Below are 18,292 nucleotides of genomic sequence, written 5' to 3'. Positions count from 1 at the left end.
GCTGTGGTTTTTTTTGGTTTTTTTTTAAAGGCAGGTGATTTCTTGTTTTGTTCCGATGGTTTTACATTCCCATATACTGGAAGACTGCACTTTCTTTTTGTGCTAATTGAACCCTCCTTCTTTAGGCTCTAGCTCAAACCTTTAGCACAAACAAATTGCTTTATCCTCCGCCATCTGGCAAAAGAGTTGAAACCAACATTCCTGAGTCAAAAAAATAAATAAATCAAACCTCTGAAAATATCATTAATGTATTATAGCTCATTTATGTGTAGAAAGCCATCCGACAAGCGTGAAAATGAACACGCTGTAAGAGCAGCATGCAGAATGTATTACCCATCAGCACTACCTAACAAGGAAACCAAGTGCCTACAAGAAAGGACAGGCTTGAGCTCTCAGTCTTTAAAGTCAACCATTGTGCACGTGCACCCTGCATCCCTGTCTCCACTACACCCAAGACCATGCTAGGAGACCATTTTAACACAGATTTTAGCAACCAGGGCATAAGTTGGGCTGAAGTCCTGGTTTGGTTTTTTTTAAACTTGAAACTAGATGATTGCTCATCATAAATCACATTAGGAACAAAGGAAAGCCTTCCTAGATTAAGCCATTTTTTAAAACATGGCAGGGCCTGTGAACCCACCTCAGCCACACTGTAGAAGAAGAAAGTTGGTCTGAGGAACAATGGTATAATCAGATGACAGCTCCCAGGAAAAGGGATAAGACTGCCTTTAGGATCACCTGGATAATTACTACCTTCTAGAGCTGTGTTCTCAACCTTCAGTGCTGGTGACCCCCTTTAGGCTTAAAAAAATATTGTGATCTTCCTAGAAAAACGTGTGATCCCCCCCTACTTTAAACTTGGGGTGCTGGGTGCCAGCCCCTCTCCCCCCCCCCCGGGGTCCAGTCTTCAGCCCAGCGTAGGGCTGAAACATGTAAATTAGCTTTGTGGGGCCCCAGGCAATTACTCGGCTTCCTACCCCCTAACGCCAGCCCTGCTTGCAACCCCCCTAAACAGCTCCCACAGCCCCTGTGAGGACATGCAGGTCTATAACCCAGGTCTGTTGGTGCTAGGGCAGCTATCATGTCCACACCCAGCTTCAGTGAAGTGAGGAATATCAGCCTATGAGCTCTACAGTTTCAAGCACAACTGGATGTTCTACCCACAGAGTTCCTGACTGGCAGAGCCTACCACATTCCCTGATAGGCCTTAAACTGCATGCCTGGACCAAAGGGAAATACTTACAGGCTGTCTGTGCAACTAGGCAGATTCCTGGCTTGCTGCTGCAGACAGATCCTGCTGCATACTCCTGATATTGTTCCTGGTTTCTGACCCCAGCCCTGATACCTGGCCTCACTCTTGGTCCCCTGCTTCACTCCTAGTGCCCCACCCTGCTTCGATTCCTGGTCCCCTGCTCTGCTCCTGACTTCTCATCCTGCCTCTATACCGCTAACCCCACTTCAGCTGGCTCACTTGGCTCCAACCAGCACAGCTCATTGACCTTGACTCCGACCCAATCCTATGGCATGACATTAGTATGGACTGCTGATTCTGGCCTTGACCCTTGAAACTGAACTCAGACCACATTCTTGAGTCCCTGCCCATCCAGGCCCCAGTGTTGACTTGTAGCTGGGGACCTGACAGCACCATAATGCTGTGACACAAGATCCCCAGGAGTTTAGTTCAAGAGCCATGAGAATGGGCAGCAGGACTCAAACAGAGCTCTGCTAATGAAACAGCAACAGACTGATGCTAGAGGTTATCTGAATTTACCTTATACTAGACAGTACAATAGTTGTTTTATCAATGTACATCATTTGTACAACTGTTGCAAAATTTAAAAGGCTACAGAGAGGCATATCTATCCCAAGGTACATAGATGAATTATCATAGTGGTATTTAAGAGGTGAAAGGTTACAGAATTTGCCCAAGTGCAAAAAAAAAAAAAAAAAAATCTACATCTGACATTGAAACTCATCATACCAAACCTAGTGTTAAAATGGGAAACTTGCTTTAGGACTTGCAGTAGTCATGAAAAGCGTGTAATAGAATATGCAAGTAATGCTTTACATTGATCATTTTTGCACCCAAAGGGCGAAATTAACACTGAGGCCTGGTCTACACAGGATGGGGGTGGGGGGGAAAACGATCTAAGTTATGCAACTTCAGCTACATGAATAACGTAGCTGAAGTCGACGTACTTAGATCTACTTACCACGGTGTCTTCACTGTGGTAAGTCAATGGCTGACGCTTCCCCGTCGACACTGCTTCTGCTTCTCACCCCGGTGGAGTATTGGAGTCGATGGGAGAGCGCTCGGTGGTCAATTTGTCGCATCTAGACAAATGTGATAAATCGACACCCGCTGGATCAATTGCTGCCAGTCAATCCAGAGGGTAATGTAGACAAGCCCTAAGATTCAGAACTTTCTTTTAAGCTATTCTCTCAACATTTCTGAAGTATCTATTGCAGGGCCAGATTTTGATATTCTTATTCACATTATGTGGTGCCTTTTCCCACAGGTAAGTCCCATTGAAGTCAGGGGGACTATTCAGGCAATAAAGTGCCTCTGGCCCATGGTAACTATGCCTGGTCATCCTAGCAAATCTTGCAAAGAGATTGGCTGCGTCTTCAAAAGATATGCTCCTTCCAATAGGAATTAATTCAGGGAAATTCTATGGCCTGTGTTATACAGGAGGTCAACTTAGATTATTGCAGTGGTCCCTTCAGGCAATAAAAATCTAGTTCTGCATATTAACCCCCAACTATCCTTACAACACAATTTTTTAGCTTCTCTGTTCCCCTGAGCTTATCTATATTAAACAGGCTAGACGGAATATTAGCAAAATATGTTCTCCCTCAAGTCAATCTTATGAGCAACTGACCTCCATTATATTCAGAGGGAAATTTCAGTGTACTAGGAATTCAGGAGTGTGCTCCAAGTAAATAAAAATAAACAAACTCTCTCCATTCTAACTGCACCCATTCTATAGGTACCAGGAGAGCAATAGGACTATGTCGTAACAAGGCAACATCAATGAAAATTGCAACAGCATACCCTTTGGCAGCTTGTCTCTGCACTTAGGGGGTTAAAAGGCCTATTTAGATTGAATGCATGGGGAAAATGCTAAGCGGAAATAACTTTTTACCTCAGTGTGTATCACCCCACCCTAGTAAATTAGTACAGATTACCATCAGCTTTCAAAAGCAGAAGTGTATCTTCTCCCACTTCTGTGAGTTGGGCAGATGAAGGCCTAGATGGAATATGGAGTGGTAGCCATAGTAACCATCAATCCTGTGAAGCTACAGCTAAGATGTTTTTCCTTTCTATTATAGCTGGGGAGAAAGCAACACATCAGAAAGCCAGTATATGATCAGACTGTAAGCTTTAGCTGAGGTTTTCCATTCTCTGAAGTAATCATTTTCTAATCTCATCTAGTTCATTTGCATTTTGCAGCCCATTAGCTTCATCCTATGTAACAGGAACGTCTCTTGATAGTGTATCTGCATCTACTCTTTCAATGTAGAGAACCTATTAAAAAGTGCTCTAAGTATCCGTGCCATGTATTAAAAGGTTAGTTCTATGGGTACAAACAGCACAAACTCAGCAGCCTCACCAGAACAGGAAACAGCCCACGCTGCACACAACTCCCAGCCCTCTATGCCCACCTCCCTCCCCAGATGCCCAGGAAAAGAGAGAGACTTTAAAGCATGCCCTGAAAGTCAACAGATCTGGCGTATTTCCGACCAAGGAAAGAAGTGGATTCAAGAGAGCAGCATCCCCCAGTGAGAATGCCCTTTCAATACCTCCCTCTCTTTGAAGGGAAGGGGGCTTCAGATTGAGCAGCTCCACTCCTCCCTCCTGCAGCAATGTTGGATGGGGAAAGACTTGGGGGTTGGATAGGCAGCTCCCAAGCCATTAGCACTTTATAGGTCAAAGCCACTACTCTGAATTCCTCCCAGAAAACAGGCAATAGCCTATGTCGATCAGCCAGTACTGGGGCTGTGCTTACAAGGAGACACCCCTTCCCTGAGAACTGCTGCATTCTGCACCAGCTCCTATTTGAATTTATTTGAGGAGTAGCCCCATCCAGAGTGTGCTGCAGCTGTCTAATCCAAGGGAAACAAAGGCACAGATCACAGTAGCACGATCTGCATCTGAAAGACAGTCACAACCCCTTGGCCAGGTCGAAAAAAGAAAAAACTGTCTGGCCACTACTGCTGTGTGATCATCTCACTTCTGGGGTATGTTAGTCTTTCCATCATAAAACACCTACTGTGAGATATAGGTTGGGTAGTGGGTTAGTGCCTCTCATTTACAGCTTGTCTTCTGTGATGAAAGAGCTGCATTTTGACCGTGGGGTAACTAACATACAGAAGATGTCCTGAGGTAAATCCAAAGTGAACACCAGGCACTTCAGGTTTGCCATAAGATAAACTCACCAAAGTCAAGCCTATACCCCACACCCACCCACCTGGGACTGACCTCAGCCATTTTACTCAGGCAACCTTAATTCTGCCATTTGCTAACTTTTGAGTGCTTGACTTTGCAACCTTGTAATTTCCTAGGTTTTTGAAACTGGAAAAAACCCCTATATAGGTCAGACACTTCTACCCATTCCCCAACCTTGACTCCATCTGACCCATACTCTGCAATCTGTCCCTATCCCTGCCAAGGTCTTTCCCATAGTTGGTTCCACATACCAGTCCCATTCTCTCCTTGCTCAGACAGTCCTATTTTCCCCCTCTAGACTGATCCTACTCTTCTCCCCCCCCCCACCCCTTCACCCCACCCCAACACACACAGCACTGTTCTCAGTCCCATTTCCTTCTTCCTAGCTCTTTGTCTGATCTGTCTTTCTCCCCAACACTCTGCTTGGCCTCCAATCCCCTGCGCTCCACCCCAATCCCCCTTCATGCTTTTCATCCCCACTGGTTCCCAGTCCCAGTTTCCCTCCCTAATCTTGTTGTTCTCCCCCCTCTCACAGCTCCTTTATCTTTTTTCCCCAGCCAGTTCCAGTTCTTCACACACATCCTGACATCCGTGTCAGATCTCTCTTTACCACCACACATACACCTGCTCCACCCTTCCCTACTGCTTCCTCATCTCCTTGCCCAACTAATCCCAGTCTCCTCTTCCCTGCCCACTGGTTCCCAGTCCTGATTTCCCTCCTCCCACCCTATACTCATTGTTAAGAACATAAGAATGGCCATACTGGGTCAGACCAATGGCCCATCTAGCCCAGTATCCTGTCTTCCAATAATGGCCAATGCCAGGTGGTAAAGAGGGAATGAACAGAACAGGGGATGGATCACTTGATGATTTCCTGTAACCCATTAGCAGCTTCTGGCAAACAGAGGCTGGGGACACTTCAGAGCATGGTTCTGCTTCCCTGCCCATCCTGGCTAATAGCCATTGTTCTAATCAGTTTTCTCCACTCAGGTCTGGCTCCCCTTGCCTCTGTATTTGAAGCGGCCAACTTCTTCCTCCATGCTTTCTGGGTCCATTGGAAGGCATTGAGAACACAGGGGAGACAGGTTCCTAGCTCTCAAGTGTCCCACGTCCAGCCCCAGCCCAGCACACAGCAGCCCGGATCTACATTGCAGGAATAGTCCTGTTCAGCCCCCTACAACATGAGGCTGGAACATACCCCATACAAATGGAATCTTCAGGGAATTCATCTGTGAAGCTCTGGCAAGTCTCTATTGAGTGTGTGAGAACTGGAATTTTTCAAAAGCCTTATAGCTTGACCAAATTTGGGCAGATATTTTATTTATTTTAACAGGATAGCTAAAAGCACATCCTTGAAACAAAGGTCACACACACACACCCCCTTTCCCCATTCCCCACTTCCAAACTTCAAGTCACTGCTTCAAATCACATGGGAGCGAGAGCTTCTCAAAGAATCTTTTAAACACAGGCAAAACAATGTATTTTTCTCTGACTTCATTCTCAGAAATGGCTGAACAGTTTTTGCTGAAGTTTTCCAGAAATTCAGCCTGAGGCATTCATCCAGTCCAACTGGTTAAAATTTGGCAAAGCCATATTGATAACAGGAGATTATAATAGAAAGTGTCAGGCAATCTTAAAAGAGGGTAATACCAGCCATCCTATAATACAGTTTTAAATGTGACAATCAAGCATGAATAACAATTTTGCTGATATTCTTAGGAGCACAGGATATGCCATCTGAAGTCAAGAGGCTTTGGAGGAAGGCACAGGGACTTTCTGTGGATTGTGGCTGTTTCCAGGGCTTTCTGTACACTTTAAAGATACTTTCAAAAAATGATAAAAGCCCCATTTCTGATCCTTTTCATGAAGAAAGCTATGAAAATGTGAGCCAGCAGCACTGACTTCTTCATCCTGCAGATCTACTCTAACAATAGCTTTGAGAAGCATGAACTGCTTCATTCATCTTAATGGGGGTTAGCTCTGAAACCTCATGAAGACAATAAAATGCAAAAATGAGCCACTAGGAAGTTGTTAAGAGTTAATACAAACATGCTGGTGATATGCTCATCAATTGGGTCTGGAATCCTTTGAAAGGAATTACTGCAGAAGCCTGGTTGCAAATGTAATATGCAAATCAGTGGCAGCCCATGCGTGTTAGTCACGGCTTTCTGTGGATTCAAGTGCAAGCCCGTGACTCAGGTGGAGGCAGTGTAGAACCACACTACTACGAGGGGGGGGGGAAGAGGGGGGTGGTGGTCCGGGAAAGATTGTGCCTCATCAATTCCGCTTCTCAGGAGTATGGGGAATTTCACCTGCCACCCCATTCCCTTAGTATGGGGCAGCACAGTTACCCCTGCACAGCTGGCCAGCTGTGGTGGAGGGCACAGAGAAGCCAGGCCATGGTCTTCCTTCTCCAAGCAATTTCTAGAGTAATTTGTACCCAGGGGATGCTAAGAGAGAGCAGCTGCTGCACTCGGGAAATAACTTCGGGCAAGAATGGCCCCGATATAGGAGGAGGTTCCATCTGCCTGCCCCCTCACCAGTACCTATGCAGAGACACCAGTCACAGTCTGAGCCTGTGTGTTTTTAGACACAGTGATAGCACATCACAAGTGGACAGGAACAGTGTGTGCAGGTGACATGCCACCAGTGGGTACCTCATGTTCTCTACTACTCCAAAAAGAAAAGGAGTACTAGTGGCACCTTAAAGACTAACCAATTTATTTGAGCATAAGCTTTCGTGAGCTACAGCTCACATCCGATAAAGTGAGCTGTAGCTCACGAAAGCTCATGCTCAAATAAATTGGTTAGTCTTTAAGGTGCCACTAGTACTCCTTTTCTTTTCTTTTTGCGAATACAGACTAACACGGCTGCTACTCTGAAACCTGTCTACTACTCCAGTCGGTTTTGAGTATGTTGTATAGTACAGCTGCACTATCCTAATTGTTTTTGTCTTTAGTGCTTTCTTCATTTCCCCTCTGGGCATTTCAGGTCAACTCCAGCCTGTCTCAGCTTGGTTTGCTCGAGTCTAACGGCTCAGTTCTAGGAATTGTTTTCTAAGTAACTCTGGCCCTTTTTGCTGAGGAATCAAATTTCCACATGGAAATTTCCAATTCTCCTCCAGTCTGTCCCAATCATCTCTTTTAATTAATTATCCTATCTCCATGTGCACAAATATACAGATAGAGTTGTACATAGATACATAGAGTTGTACTGTACAGATGAAACATAAGTGTTGGAACTAGGGATGCTGTGGGTGTAGCAGCAGCCCCTGACTTGAAGTGGTTTCCATCTTATACAGGGTTTACAGTTTGGCTCAGTGGCTCTCAGCATCCCCACTATACAAGTTGTTCCAGGACCCCTGAGACGAAATGATCTTATAAAGGAAGTATTTGAGTCTCTGTGTGTCTATCTGCAGTGCTTGCTGGTCAATATTATAACTGTATCTAAACAGAGGCAGGGAGTTGAATGAATCCTGTAGCTTTTAATAAAATACTGAAGTTGTAGTTTTCATTAAACACACTCTGAGCATCTGGGAAACTAAACAAATGGCTCATTTTAATGCATACATTAAAGCCATACACTCTGGTTTAAATATTCATGCCAACCACATTTGTCCTTTCCCCAAAACAATGTTATATGCTTTTTGAAACATTACAGAAGCATATGTTTGCCTTTAAAGTTTTGAGGCTGGTGTCTATTCTGTGGGATGGACAGCTGATCATGTCAACTCCAACGGAAGCAGATGGTGGGTTGTGCTTCAAGGCACAGCTTTCATCTACACTGATACCACAACTAGTTAGCTGCAATTGCTATGCAGAGCAGGATTACACTTTTACATAAAAGAAAAGCATTCACACATCCTATCAGAAATCAACAGATATTTACAGCTTTTCACTTATATTCAGAAAAAATCCATTTCTGTCCGTTTTCATTAGACTGCACTTCAGACTGACTCAGCGATGGCTTTTACAAAGATAGTAATTAACTCACTCAGTGTCTGCACACAAATTACATGAATAATTCAGTGTGCTACAATTTGTTTGATTTTCTACACCACCGACTAACTGCTTACTTAACCATCCAGTGTATGTGTCAGATCCATTCGCAACTTATATCTAAATAAGTAACATGTAACACAAAATATTGAGAGACACTTAAGTGGCTTCATAAACAGAATCAATTGGGCCAGATTCCCAGCTAGCATAAATCAGTGTAGCTTCAATAGATCAGCTGAACTATAGAGATTTATGCTATCTGAGGATAAGGCACCTAGCCTTTAACATAGAGCAAACAGAGATTGCTAGAAACTCCAGCCATAATGTAGTTTATTCAAAAATCCCTTTATAGGGAAAGTAATTATTTTATTGTGCTTATTTATGTAGAGGAGAGGGGAAGGGTACATGGGGCTAGTTTGGCTACTGCGCAGAAGAAAAAAGTTCATTCAGTCAAAACCCTAAACATATAGGACCAAATCCTGAGCCATACTTCTCCTTTTGAAGTCAATGGGAGTTTGAGATACTCAGCACGTCATAAGATTTGACTCACAGATTTTAAATTTATCTGGATTATATTTTCCCCAGGAGCATAAATAAAGAATAGGACTATATAAATAGATAAGTGTACTTCAGGTAATGATCTGTATGTAAATTGCAGGTGGTGTTGGCTTCATTTGATTGCTGTGACTGTTTTCTGTCACCAAGGCAGCTGTATGCACACTTAGCACATGCCTCTTTGAATAAAAACAACATTCACGTTTGATTTGTGCACCTGGTTTCAGTTTCAGCTTTGGGTCTGATTCAGGTGTAAATTGCGTCACAGGAGTAATGCCTACTTACATCAGGGCACTGTTTGGTACTTTATCTTCAAAGTGATGAAGATTTTACATATTCAGAGTATAGGGAAAAGACAGGGTATGTCCTGAGGTGGGATGAAGACTCCAACTGACTAGTCACTATTAATGGGGGGCATTTCATTTTACCTGTTCATAATTACAAAAAGCAAACATGTAAAGATATAATGTTTTTAAATAGATTATGGCCAGCTTATCTCTACTCCACCCCCTCTGGAATGGAAATGGTATGATCCATGGGATGGGGTGGAGGAAGAAGTGTGTAGCTATCACGTCACCTCTGTTTTCTTTTTAAATAATTAACATGGGGAGGCTGGACCTCACTTTTAGCTACTTTAAAATAATTTTAAAAATCACTTTTTTCCACTTATAATTAAGCTTCTTTATGAAACATTAATGTAGCTGTGCAGCACATTAGATGTTATCCTCATCTGTGAAATGGGGATAAACTCAGAGATTATGGGCCCAGTCAAGAACCCACTGATGTCAATTGAAAGACTCATTGGGTCAAATCCTGGCACTATTGATGTCCAGCTCTCCCACTGACTTCAATGGCCTTAGATGAGGCTTTTAGTTACATGTACAAAGTTACCCAGTGAGCCTGTGATAGTCAGAAATAACAGTCAATAGTATGCTACCAACACCGGATTTTATGACAAAACCCAGTGGTCACAGTAGTTAAGAATGGTTTTTCCTTTAATGCCACTGTAAGTGTTACTTGCATAGGAATCACACATATGTATAAAGAAAAGGAGTACTTGTGGCACCTTAGAGACTAACCAATTTATTAGAGCATAAGCTTTCGTGAGCTACAGCTCACTTCATCAGATGCATATCGTGGAAACTGCAGCAGGCTTTATATATACACAGAGAATATGAACCAATACCTCCTCCCACCCCACTGTCCTGCTGGTAATAGCTTATCTAAAGTGATCATCAGGTGGGCCATTTCCAGCACAAATCCAGGTTTTCTCACCCTCCACCCCCCCACACAAATTCACTCTCCTGCTGGTGATAGCCCATCCAAAGTGACAACTCTTTACACAATGACATGCACATTGTGTAAAGAGTTGTCACTTTGGATGGGCTATCACCAGCAGGAGAGTGAATTTGTGTGGGGGGGTGGAGGGTGAGAAAACCTGGATTTGTGCTGGAAATGGCCCACCTGATGATCACTTTAGATAAGCTATTACCAGCAGGACAGTGGGGTGGGAGGAGGTATTGGTTCATATTCTCTGTGTATATATAAAGCCTGCTGCAGTTTCCACGATATGCATCTGATGAAGTGAGCTGTAGCTCACGAAAGCTTATGCTCTAATAAATTGGTTAGTCTCTAAGGTGCCACAAGTACTCCTTTTCTTTTTGCGAATACAGACTAACACGGCTGTTACTCTGACACATATGTATGTAATTCGATTTCTTTGTAACATCCTAGGACAAGATTTTCTGACCGTTACTAAATTGAAACTAGCTGCTGCCTATATTTGCACTTGAGCAGTGTCTGAAAGACCTATAGGACTGTACAAAGACAGATTTCCTTAAGGCAGATCATCCTAGAAAACAGCAGCTGGGCAATGGCACAAGCAAGCAGCACTGTTTTCTGCCTTTATGAAGCATCCTATCTTTTGGATTCTCTGGCTTTTTAAACTGTGTTGCTAATGGCAGCCTATCATTTTCTCCCTCAAGCAGAGAGACTAGAGTCAGTCTGTGTGCCAGTGGTGGTCTTTCCCAAACAGAACGACTGGAAACATTTCTCTGTTGGGATTTTGTGATGTGGGCTACAATCAGCTAGGAAGTGAAATAATAAGTTCACTTTAGGCCACTGATTAAACTGAAACTCTATTCCCACAAAGAAACAGTCCATTTGCTTTTCTCTTGCATTTTTCCCCTCACCTGCCCTATCAGTTTGACAGAATGATAATGATGAAAAGGAAAGATATCAGGGTAACTTAAGAACTAGTACAAGTCACTTCTCTATGAGCAGTGAGGTTTACCTTAACAATACACTGATCAGGTAGCCAGCTAACCTCTCACTTACGCTGGTGTCACTGAAATTGATGGAGGCACTGCTCTAAAGCCTATGTACAAATAGAATTAAGCCCAGAAGATGGTGCCCCAGAAACAAAATCCTGGTCCCCGGAAAGTCAAGGGTAAAGCTCCCATTTACATCAGTGGGGCCAGGATTTCACCCTGAGTGTTAACTTTCTGACTGAAGATGCTAATGCATTTATCTGACTTACAAAGTGGAAAGTCCACAGAAACCTAAGAGTTAATGAGCCTAGGAAACAGAGTATTGAGACTATTCACAGTTTCAGGGTTTATTGATGCTGGCCCTGGATTAAATTATTTAAACTGAACTGAGAAAGCAGTCATAAAGGGTGTTAGTGATCTCTCACAGGAATAGATTATGTCAGATAAGCCATATTAGCTCAGACAACATTTTCCTATATAACTGAATACACTCTTGTGGTGACAATTCCAAACACTTATCAGAGAAGAGAATGAATGGGTGAGCAATGAAATGAAATATCCTTCCCTCCGGGAGAGGTCACATCCAGGTCATGGTTGAGGTACCCTGCTACTGACAGTGCTGTACCTGATCTTTAAACAGAACAGATTACTTTTTGTAATTACTGTTGTAATGGTGCCTCAGATGGGTCACTGTCCAAGGGGACTAAACCTAGGATTGCTGGACCGAAAAACAGGAGCTTCTACTACCCAAGCTAAAGGCCCAGGCCCAGTAACCAGCTCTTAAACAGGAGAGTGTGATCTAGCCACTAGAGGGGGACAAAGCCACGCTGCATTAGAGTCATACTGTCATTTCAAATTCATTTTTAAATCCATATCTTGTAATTGATTTTTTCCTCCAGAAATGACAAAATAATATGAAGAAATGTGGTTGTCAGGCAGGAGACTCAGAGCTTGTATAAATAACAGCAGCATTTTGCTGCTGCTATTTACATATTTACAGACACACACAACTAACTCTGAAGAACTAGTGAAAGAAGAGTTATTAACTGTCATGGTAGGGTGTTTCATAACTAGCATATCGTGCTCAAGCTTTTTCCAATAAACACGAGCACTTCCGATCCTCTTAAGACGTAAACAATAAACATTGGGAGTGGGCAGGCCCACAGTAGTTTTGAAGTTGATCCCTTTCTTCTCCATGCACTCCAAGCAGTAAGCCCAGACCATAAGGCTCTTCTGAATTAGTCATGGAGAAGTGGCTAGCCCTCTCCCACACTTGGCACGAGATGGTGAAGTAACATCGAGATGCAAGCATCCAGAAGCAGGTAATTCTCAAACTTGGCTACAGCTTGGCAAATGTAAATGCACTGGTTTGCATTCCCCCTACCCCCCGCAAACACTAGTCACTACAAAGGAAGGTCTGTCATCTAGAAGTTAGACAAAAGGGGGTTGGAGTTAGTATTTCTATGTTGTTCCCATCTTCACCATTGACTAATTGTGTTACTTTGGTCAAGTCTGTGACCTCTGTTTCTCACTTGATACATATATAAAACAGGCTGTTGTGAAAAAGGGTTAATTATCGAATCCCAATTGTTATTTCATAGTTCAGAGGCAGCCATCTTTCCATTAGAACCTTCATTTTCCTGACATTAGCCTGGTTCACTTTAAAAATAAGCTAGATTGCTAGACTAACCTTGTAGCCTTTCCTCAGTTTTATGCAAATTGCCCTCCTGTATGTTCCAACATTTCATCATTTTCAAAGATGAATCAGCATGTTAAGGAAAAAGATGACAGCTTCATTTAAATAAGCAAAGGTGATCAAACCGAAGATAAAGGAAGCATGTCATGAAAGGAAGCTAATGTGGTCTAATGATTACTGCAGATGACTGGCATCCAAGAGTCAAGTTCTGCTCCCAGATCTTCCACTGACTCTGTGATCTTTGGCCCAGTGACAGCATCTGTTCCTCAGTTTATCCAGTTCTAAAGTGGTAAAAATAACACTTGCCTCATATGAGCATAATGAAGTGCAATTAGTGTTTATAAAGTGCTTTAAGATCTTCAGATTAAAGTTACTGCAGATATACCAGACAAAGGAAGAGACGAAGGAGTGATTATTAGTGTATCTATTGATAACATAAGCATAAATTAATCTGATGTCACTTCCAAGAGTCACTTCCTGGAAAAGAATAAATTTATATCCTTCATTTTACATACTCAGCACAGTACTCCATTCTGTGGCAATGGTGTCAGACATACATACAAGTACTTCTGCATAAGTATTCAATACCAGCTTTATCCCTAGATTGCTTGGTACCCCTTGGTTTGGCAACAGGAAATACCAAATGGGAGGATGTGTGATTGCCATTCTAAGATGTCAGTGTTTTATTCATCAGATCCTGTTGCTAATAGCAATTGACCTCCAGGATGTAAGAATGCACTCACTTCAACAAAACATTTACACTAGTTATATCACCGCCAAGTTTTTATCTCTTGCTTTTCTTTTTGGTGAATTTAATAAATATTTACACATCTATGTTCCTATAATAAATAGAACATTGAATGGCATGCCACTTGGTTCAAAATGACTAGTGAAATAAGTAATATGGTTGTTATGACTGAGTGGCTCCAATTCTTGCTTAATACTAATTAAAACTCTTGTGTTTAACCTGTGTGAAAACAAAAACAAAAAACCCAAGAACTGGTTACTGCACTGTTTAGTTGCACAGCTGAACGTCAGAGTCCTGGAATCTGAAGTTCATACAGTGTGGACACAGGAATTCAGTGTAAGCGTTTAAAAATATGACCAGTAACAACAGAATGATTGAAAGCCCCTGAGCAGTGCTAGATATTAACCATAAGAAAGATGTAGAAAGATTGTGAGCCTGACCCAGATCTTGCCTTTAGCACCACAATCCAAGCAGCCAGACTGTGCACTGTGAATCATTCCTCCCAGACCATAGATCTGTAGTGAAACTGTTCCATGGCACTTACTACTAACTCAGGAATCTGCCTGCAATTGTGTTCAGATGACGGAAAGGCTAGTGGTGCCACTTCGCAAAGCTTCCACCTGCCCTGTCAGTCCTCAGGGCGGCCAACAAATTGCTACTGCATGGTGGTGTACAAACTGCCTCTGTTGAGCACATCCTCTGTTGAGCACATCCCACAAATCCTGTTCCTCCCCCATCCCGACTAAAATAAAATAAAAATAATGATATTAAAGTGACACTCCTTCCACCATTGATAGTATTACCAGTACAAGAAGTTTATATTTGATGAGTGTCAGTAAATAGCAAAAGCCATTAGCCAGAAGGGCATATTACTCAAAAATAGAATAAGCAATGGAAGTGAATATAATAAAGTCCAAGTATGAGGCCCAATCCTGCGACCATTACTTCAGAAAACCACCTTGTTCAGACCAAATTTCAAAGGGAATGCAGACTAAAATGCCAGCCATGGGCCTGAATACTGAACACGAGCCAGAGTATCAGAACTGTGGCTCTCTCTCAAGAAAATAAAATATACACTTTGGTGATAACTTGCGGGGTTTTCCTATTTATGAGGTAGTTATCACATCTAAGATTAAATAAACCCCCTTTCCTTTAGTCTTAGAGCTTGTGGCCATGACACAGTTATTACCATATTGACCGAGAGCACCCTTTGGTTGTGATACAAAACTGTATTCACCATTCCTTTACTCTTGCCTTCTGCTTGGCTAATAACGCCATTGCTATGGTTTGCTATTGCCCTCAAGCTTTCCCATCTAAATATCCACTAAAAGCATAACTACTGACTACACTGTTACATTCAGAGCCTGCTCAAGGCAATCTGCTGCCCGAGGCAACGCTTCAGCCCCACCCATGCCACTGAATGGCCCAGATACCCACCCCACCCGATCATGCCAGCCAGGCCAAATCTGAGTGATTAGCATTACAACCTGGCACACAGGGTTGCATTACCACTCACATTTGGTCCAACCGTCCTTCCATCATGACAGTGGAGCAGCCAGGCCAAATCTGTTGCCCTAGGCAGCTGCCCAGAAACTTGCCACCCTAGGGATCTGCCTAGCTTGCCTATACCTAGATCAGCCTCTAGTTACAGTAGATAGCTTCCCAGTAATTAATAGATACTATTGTATGAATATCTATAGCAACTTAGAGTTATTTTCTTTTAGGAAATGCTTGATGAGAGAGCACAGTAGATTTGGAGGAAGGGACGCAGCCTGAATGTGGCAATATCTTGGCTTGCTCCTGTGTATGCCTCAATGCAGCTCACTCATCTTCTATCTCCCTTTTAATGTCACCGTCAAGCCTGGTCTTCTCACTAGACCATCCAGACTCACCCACCTTTCACAACTGCTTGACCCAAGCAGAAGAACCATCACTCCTGCTTTATTACAATTGTTATTTAAAATCTGGAGTTAGGTGGAACAACAGAGGAGGGATGACACATTGAAGCAGCCATATTTATTGCTGAGATATTGCTGGGCAGTAGCCAGTCAGAAAACAGGGATGTTCAATACCCAGTTGGAGCAATACAATTTGCACATTAAGGTTATTGTAAAATAACCATGCAAACCGATGCCTTATTGGCTGTTTCTCACACAGATTGCAGCAATTTGCACGCTGTCTGCTTGAGAAACAACTGCAGTTATAACCCATTGACCAATCAGAATACAGAGAATTGCATAATTTAGAAATTATTATATAAAGAGGAACCATTGGGAGCAAGTTCCTTTTTATAACAGCAGCTGGGCCAGGCTGCCTCCCAAATTGTGCATGTTATTACTTCTGGCTACCACACCAAGTGTGTTCTTTAAGGGAATGTAATGTACTTTTCAAAAAATGTGCTAAAGGACACAGCTCTCAAAAGAGAGACATTCCTTCTGATGAAAGACTGGGAGGCAATGTTATTGCTTATTCTGATAAGGATACAAAGTGAAGAATTAGGAACTCACCTTAAAATATGTTAAGTGTCTCCTTCACCTGCCACCAGATTCACCCAAAGCAGGACAAACTGGCAATTTCAAACAGACTCAAGGTGTAGTAGCTACAGTGCTTCCATGTTAGAGAGCAACAGACTCTTTGCAAAAAGTTCATAGCATCACATCTTCTAGATTTTGTTTTAAGAAATGAGAAGTCACTCGCCACCACCACAGCTTTCGATAGGGACTTGTAGGAGATCCATAGTATTAATGCCTTTGGAGAACATAACAGAGATGGAATCAGTGGTTTTCTGCCAATCAGTGCAACCTCAGTTATGCTGAATATCACAGGCTGAGCTCTTTCTCCCTGATGGGGCAATTACCCCACTCCCAAAAGAGAAACAAAGACTCTAACTCATCCCCTTTTTCAGATTATAAACAAGATCCAAATAAAAAGCCTCCCCTTTCAGGGACACAAGGATGGTCCAACAGAAGCCAGCCTCACTGCTTTGAAATCCAAGCAGGACTCCCTAAATTAAGTCCAGCCTCTTAAGGAGAGGGTAATGCCTCTCCTTCTCCACCTCTGAGGTATATAAGCTAGAGCTTCTAAATTAACAAGTCTCAGCTGCACTTGCACTTAATCCCCTGCCTGGTTGGTTCCAAATTCCTGCAGTCCTCCTGACAAGAAAGATGGTTTGGAGAGGGAGGCTTTGGCTCTATCTGGACAGCCAGACAGACGTGCCCTCTCATACAGTAGTTACGTAGCTTAAAACTTAGGCTAGAAAGAGAAATTGATACTGATCTTCACTAAGGACCCAATTCTGTGAGGTACTGAGTGCCTTGAACTCCCATTGACTTCAGTGGGCATTGAGGGTGCTCAGCACCTCAGAGGATCAGACCCTACATCCAACACAACCCACAGATATCTTGAAGTCCGACAATATATTTTATTGTCTGACCATATATATCATCAAATGTATTGCAGCATAAAATAAACCTTGTCATTCAAATTCTTTAGGTCAGAGTGTGTACCTGGGTCTCCTGGTTCATCTCTGGAAGCGGTGTTGAGCAACTGTATTTCTCTAGCCCCGCAGTGTCTATTTTTAATCAACTTTATGTCATAAAATGTCAGCTGTTTATTTGCCCTCCTCAGAGGCTTAACTGTAGAGCTGAAAATAAGAACATCCGAGACTGTGTTATTTTCCCAAGTGCTGCCATCCAAGAAAACTGGAGAATGCAGGAATCAGAAATAATAAGAACAAGCTACATTTGCTTCTGTTTATTCTTGTATACCTTGGAATTTGAAACTGACACACCTAAGGAGAATATAATGATGGAGCTAAAACCTGCTGAGCAAATTAGACCAGTGAGACTTTTTATTGAACATTTGAAACTCAGTTGGTTCAGGGTTAGATCTAATAGAAAAACAGGGATTGAAGCTGGCAAAGTTCTACTTTCTCAGGCATGCCTCATTCCTTTCTGACTTGTTGGCTAATAAAAACACCTCTGTACAGCAGCTGCTCAGCCAAGAAGCTGTTCCTTTCTATGGTCAAGTATTCTACCGCGGAACAAGGTCAAAGACTCTTCCCAGCCCATAACTGCTGACGAGTCTCCACTTCCCCTTTGGTTTATTTTAATTCAGTAAATAAAACAAAACATTTTTTCCCTGGGAGAATAATGCTTTTCTTAAGAAGCAGGAGTCACTGCAGTCTGCCTATTTGCATGTACGCATTTGGGTTATGTGTTTTGGTCATGCAATCTATTTTAGGTATTCATGTGGTACCTACAATGAGTCCAGACACGGGGTGTAAAATCATTCTGTAATATGGTTAATTTACCATTCAGCTGTAATCTCTGTAGGAGAGGCTATATGAATGACCTAGTTAGGAGGACTCTGGGTAGATGACTGTGGATGAACCATAATTAAGATTACACTACAGAGTTCCCTTTTAATGAGAGCTCCTGCTGATGCTTGGAGCCAAAACATCCAAGGCCAGTCCCACACGTGATTATTAAGCTTATGGCTAAAGCCATGCCACTTTGGCAATGTAATATCCCCACCACTCCTGCTAGTCAGGGTGTTTTGCTTGTGCATCACCAC

At 42.7% G+C, this 18,292-nt stretch overlaps 1 long non-coding RNA gene across 1 annotated transcript; it reads right to left on the bottom strand.

The window, feature by feature from the left end:
• Window positions 1-2,251: 2,251 nt before the first annotated feature.
• On the bottom strand, window positions 2,252-17,345 carry LOC140905093 (uncharacterized). Its single transcript, XR_012156744.1, has 3 exons — window positions 17,224-17,345; window positions 16,225-16,465; window positions 2,252-2,334 (listed from the first exon to the last, which is right to left on the bottom strand). It is a non-coding gene; the product is annotated as an uncharacterized lncRNA (long non-coding RNA).
• Between the last annotated feature and the right edge of the window lie 947 nt (window positions 17,346-18,292).

This window comes from Lepidochelys kempii, chromosome 1 (assembly GCF_965140265.1).
Source record: "Lepidochelys kempii isolate rLepKem1 chromosome 1, rLepKem1.hap2, whole genome shotgun sequence".
In the NCBI taxonomy this organism is placed as follows: domain Eukaryota; kingdom Metazoa; phylum Chordata; order Testudines; family Cheloniidae; genus Lepidochelys; species Lepidochelys kempii.
Note: the sequence above shows the minus strand (reverse complement) of the source record. Positions and strands in the feature narration are given on the sequence as shown.